This window comes from Alosa sapidissima, chromosome 5 (assembly GCF_018492685.1).
Source record: "Alosa sapidissima isolate fAloSap1 chromosome 5, fAloSap1.pri, whole genome shotgun sequence".
Taxonomy (NCBI): Eukaryota; Metazoa; Chordata; class Actinopteri; order Clupeiformes; family Clupeidae; genus Alosa; species Alosa sapidissima.
The window spans coordinates 14,359,373-14,365,544 of NC_055961.1; positions in this window are offsets into that span (position 1 = coordinate 14,359,373).

Below are 6,172 nucleotides of genomic sequence, written 5' to 3' on the forward strand. Positions count from 1 at the left end.
AAGCACGCCTCCCTCCTCAAAGGTCGATGCTCATATCGCACAGTAGGCTAATTGCATAGGTGTTCTTCATGAAATTCAGAGGACAGGCTAGCTACTGCTGTGTGGGAAGCTACCTTAACACCCCAGAGAGGGTGTTTTTATTCCATAGGCTACTATACAAGGGAAGAAGGGTAGCCTATAGACTTTTCTGATTTATAGTTTCTGATTTTTAGGCTAGGCCTATCTTAGAAGTCTTTCATTTTTGTTCAGAGACAGCTCCTAAGCCTATTTTTCCTGTGAACAACAATAACTTAACTTTTAAGCTCACATTTGTATAAATGGCCTATTGGTGATCCTAACAATGTTCTTTAGGGCCAAATGTCTGTATAGGCTACATTATAGCCTACATAGTTGGTTCTTGATGTGGGAGTTGTATTCAGAGCTCTAAGAACAGACTAAGCTTTTAATCAGCCACAGAAGCTGATTACTATTGTGAAACTACTATTAACTATTGTGGGAAATAAAAAAAGATTAAAAATTAAAAAACTATCGTGGGAAATTGTTCTGTAGCAAATTGCTGTGGTTAATCTGTGTGACTGTACACCGAGTGGATTGTTTAATGTGTGTGTGTGTGTAAATGCAAATGGTCACTTCTATTGTAAATTGTTGTTGTGACATTCTTGTTTAGAGATCCTTTAGGATCAATTGTGGTTGAGACTGTGGTCTTAAAGGTTGTATCAGCGATTTTAGGCCCAAAAAAGGCCAAAACATAAATGATCACATTCATCTAATCTTTCCTAATGATCCGCTAGCTGTCTGCCCCATAAGCAGGCCGTCAAAAAATCGTGTCTCTGTAGGCAGCCTAGGCTCCGAGATCTGTACACAAAAACAATTGCTATTGGCAACCCACTCAAAGGCAAAATAAAGTGTTTCAACCAATAACCGACGAGATGCGCATTTAGGAGAGTTTTAATTGCACGGGAGGGAAGGGGAGGGAGTAGCGAGGTAGCTCTCTGTTTTGTTTGAACATCAACAGAAGTGACGTATCCCCGCTATCGCTGATTTTAAGACAACTTTTAACTAGGCCTTATGAAATTGCAAATTATACAACCCAACTCTGAAGTACACATTTAATGTGTTTTTTTTTACTCTTAGACTATTTGAAGTATTGCTTCAGATCTATTCCTGGACCTCATTGACAGCGTTGACCTTTTTTAAAACCTTACCTTCCTGAATCACATTTCCAGTACAATGTTGTATTCAAGTAATTATTAACATTCTCTTTGACAGCCAGTATTGTTCTTTATAGTCTCAGTAGCTTAGCCCAAGTGCAGAGAACAAAAGTTATTTTTCCTGTAGATCACTAAGTTACATTTCATTTTTAAGGCAGTTGACAAGTTTTTCAGTCATTTATTTTAAATGTTTACCACCAATACTTTCTCAACTGTTTAAGAACAACTTGACTCTTGAAGTTATAGGCATGAATGTCAGTAAAATGGGTGACCATTGCTTGGCAAGATGGACAAAACCCAGAAACCTCTTATTCTGGCTGACAATGCTCCTCATGTTTAGTCTTCTTCTTGCTGCTCAGCATTTCTCCCCTCAGGGAGTGGTGAACAGCAGTGTGGCTGCCTCACCAAAGGAGACCTCTGGTTATACATTTAGCCCTGGGCTCTATTATGGTGTATGAGTAACTGAGTTCATGTCGGTGTGTTTGCTGCTATTTTTAATCCTGTTTTTCCTGGATCCAAAGGGCAAGTGGTAGGGTGGCATGTGACTGTACAGATTGTCTTTTGTACATGTTTCGGTTTCTGAATTTATGACATGCGTATATGGCTTTTTTTTTTAACATCTTCCCTTCAGAATGGATAATAAGGTGTATTGAAATATTTTTATCCAGTTGGGTACACTGCTGCAAAGCTTATTCAAATGGATTCACATCTTAAATTTGTATGACTTTTCAATATGGCTTACACACCTGCGGAAAGAAGTCGGGGACTTTTGTGAATTTTCCCATATCAACATTTAAATTATTCATATTCAAGAGTTCATCTGTCACACTGTTTGTTTGTTCAATCACTGAACTATGGAAATTGTGCAAGTCTGTTGATCTTGCTGACTTGTGGTTAGTGCTTTGGTCAGACAGCCTGTCTTACCAGAAACAGCGTAATGCCGATCACTTCCCTTTTAGGGATTTTTTTCTCTACTTTCTCTTTGCGATTTTTTGCTTCTGTTTTTCTTTCCAGACAAATGCCATGCCCGTGCCCATAAACTTTCTGTCTTTTCGCTTTCTATGTATGTCTTCATCATCACATTATTACTTTTGACTAGATTATTGATGCCAGTTGATTTGGAAAAAGCATTCATGATTTGGGATTCAATTATTTTTGAGTGTGTACTGAACTGCATCTGTTTGTCCAAAGCATATGGAATAGTTTGTCCAAAGCACATACTGAAGCACACACAGAAAATCCCCTCCGCCCATGTATCTGGGAAAGGACATGTGTTTCATCTTAGATTAATATTAGTGAAAGGCATGCAGTTACAAGGGGCAGAGGGAAAGGGAGCTGGGTGTGTTTCAGATGGGGAAATGAATGGTTATGTACCTCCGACAATGGCGCAGCTGTCCTTTGACCATGTGCGTTTATACTGAAGTAATCGACTTAAAATCAATCACATGTGGACACTCTGTTCTTCAAATAGTGACACAGCTCTCTCTCTCTCTCTCTCTCTGTTTGTGTAAAAAGCTGATGAAATGTTGCCTCACATTCAAGATACAGGAATTGTCATCAAGTGTTGTTTAATGCAAGGGCATAAGATGTTTAAGAGACTAATGAGTCCATTTTGAGATTTTCTGATTGCCTTTCTAATTTTCAAGCTATTTGAAAAGTGTTTGGACTATTAAAACCTGTTATGTCTCCTTGTTGATTTTTGTCAGGGTCTAACACGTTATGGATAATATCTATTATCTCTGTAAAGGTTCTCTGAATGTCAGACTCTACACACTATAGAGATTTCACACATATGTATTTTTTTACCACTAAGCAGCATATCTGCGGGAGCCTCTGTTCATACATTATGAAGGAAAATAGAAAGAAGGAATCTGCCAAGCTGTCTCCCCAGAAAACCAATATAAATGTGTGTGTGCATGTGTGTGGCTTTTCTGAACTAGGAGAGACATTCCAACACTATATGAACTACCTGACTCACCCTCTCTCCTCAGAAACATCCATCATCCATCTCCCAAGTGCCACCTAACAACACCCCTGTTTAGTCTCCTCACCTTTTAAAAAAAGGCTTGTCGCCAATGTTTCACAAGGACCTCAGTGTGACTGAAGTAAGAACTGTGTTTATGTGTTTGCTATGTCTGCGTGTGTGTGTGTGTGTGTGTGTGTTGGTCAGTGTACAACCCCACCCTTAGAGTCTAAGTACTGATTTTTCCATTGTTATGCTGATGTCATGCCAACTAAGCCACACCCTGCTGAGCAGATATTCTACGAGGGTGTATCTCAGGCTAGTATTATGGAATGTCAGCTTTGTTATTTTAGCAGACGTTGGAGTCTGCTTAGCTACACTGCAATCAATATCCACTGCAAAGAGTCAATGACACAGCCAAACAGAGATATCTATCTGGTAGGTGACATGCTGCTGAGAGGTGACAATGGCATCTGATACAATTTCAACCATTGTCCAGATAAAAACTGAGCTCCTTGTGTGTGTGTGTGTGTGTGTGTGTGTGTGTGTGTACAGGAGTGTGTTGACATCAAGATGGCAGGTTAGTTTGGAGGACTCAGGCTGTCATCAATGTGACACCTATGTGGGTGTGAGTGTGTGTGTGTGCAATTGTATCATCACATGAGGTCTATTTAGATGCCATTATTAAAACTGTCAAGTGACGCCAAGACTGGCCTGTCATTATCATGTGTATTCACCAACGTGAGGTGAGCACAGACCTTGTGAGCAGGAAAGGAGTACCGTCACACTGGTGTGACGGGAATGAGGAGAAATGAACGTTCTAAAGAATATCTGGGTTCATTGAATTCAACATAGAATTTTAGAACCTTCAATTGTTGCAGAACTTAGAATGTTCAAAAACCTACACCTTTAAGGGTTCATTTGTGGTGGTTTGGGACAGCTACTTCAGTTGGATGCTGGCTTTCGCAAAAATGTCCATTACGTATCCCCTGTAATTACATACCAAGGTCAACCACCATGGTCAACACAGATACAGAAAAGGTCATTCAGCTCATTATAAAGTAAAGAGGCTATATCATTATCAGTGCAATAATATATGCTCCATGATTTTTAATCCACAATTTCATCACAATGTTGCATTTGGGGCTAAGTCCTCATAATATATCATGATTTATTTTTTGTAATTCTTTAGCAAGAACAATGTTTTGGTTAAAAACAATTTGTTTTCAGAGATACAGACATCTGCTGGTATAGAAGGAATGTCAGCAGAAGTGATTGGTGAAATTGGTATGGAAAGGATGTCAACGTAATGAAGCTCACTTCCTCAGAATTCTTTATAAAAATCAACATGTCTGTTATGCAGACAACTCAGCAGTGCACATTAATGACCTAGGGAAAGGGAATTGGCATATAGCCAACAGGGACCAGTCTTAATGGAGACGGGCATATCTACTACGAAAACAACTATATGTGTGTGTGTGTGTGTGGAGAGAAAAAGAGAGCAGTGTTATGTCACCAGTGCTGGGAAGCCCTGAAGCCTTCGGTGGCTGTTTGTTAATCAACACGGATAACAACCACCTCCCCACCCCCTAAGGGATATCCTGTATCTGCGCTCTGCCATTGTCATAGCAGAGGGCCGGGCTGGGCTGTCTGCACCTCGTCTCCATACTAAGTGGGGAGCCCATGTGTTCTCCGCGGCCTGGCCACGCTCCAGCCACAGCGTGCGAGAGAGCAGGGGAGTGGAGGGGCCGACAGGAAGGCAGACGCCAGCGAGCCAGCCAGTGTGTGGACAGAGGACAGATAGAGGGCTGAGCGAGAGAAATCACAGGAGCCTGTTAATGGCCTGCTGAAAGTTTGTCAGTGAGGTCGCTCATAGAGCGATAACTGATTTTGCTTAAGAAAAAAACAAAATTAATTTCTGCTCTTGTGTCTCAGTTGTAGAGGAAATATTTTTGTTTTTATCTGGTTAATGTGTGGAATGCAGCAAACAACAGCAATGCCCTGTCAAAAGACAGACTTCTACACTTATCTACACAAATAATCAAATAGAACAAACATACTGATACATAAATAGTCAATTACAACCACAGGTTTCTTCACATCAATATTTATATAAAGGCACTGACAAGCTTAGTCTCACACACATTAATTTGGCAATTGTTTTGCAGGGTTTCAGAAATGATTTTAACTATCTAAGCTGATGTTAACTATCACCTCAGATATGCCAGTAAGTCTCAAGTGTGATGATAACGTTCACAACAAAATTAGCAAATGATTCCAAATATCTCCTGCTCCAGTGACATAACATGTGCAATCATTTACAAGGCCATGTCTGTTCTGTGGACTTTCAGGTGTAATATTAAGTTATTCTGTGTTCCATGATCAGCAATTTGGAGTTCTCAAAGACCAAGGGTGGAATTTGTTGTTACAACTTAATACTGTAGGCTACTATCAATGTTTCACATTCACTTAACAAATAAAGGCGTGTACATATCCCTTTCAGCATGTTGTACATGGGAAACAGCTCAGTGTTTTATTATTCATTTCATATTATTGGCATCATTTCATGAAATCAATCATGATGTCCTAAAGCCATTAATTATCCATTAATATATAAGGTATAGTCAATCCACCATCGACCATTTTAATCAGTAATTAATTAATATATTGTTTCACCAATGTTTAAACCTTCATATAGCTGAACTCTGCCTCAGAATGTGGAATATGAATTTCAGGAGGTGACATGCTGTCTGGGGTGCATGCATGTGTGAATATACATCAGGACCCAAAGCCCTTTCATGTGTGAAGGTTCTTTAGGGGTAATAGCCGACCATCGCGGAACGGAATGTCAGATTGCATCAACGGCGCCGGCCCAGGGGAGACAGAGCAGGGCCCAGAAGAGCAGCAACCCACATCCGGTAGAGGCCCCACCTAGAACTGAGGGTTAGCAGCAGAGAGCTGTGCTTAGAGATAAAAATCAACACACATGCTTTGGCAA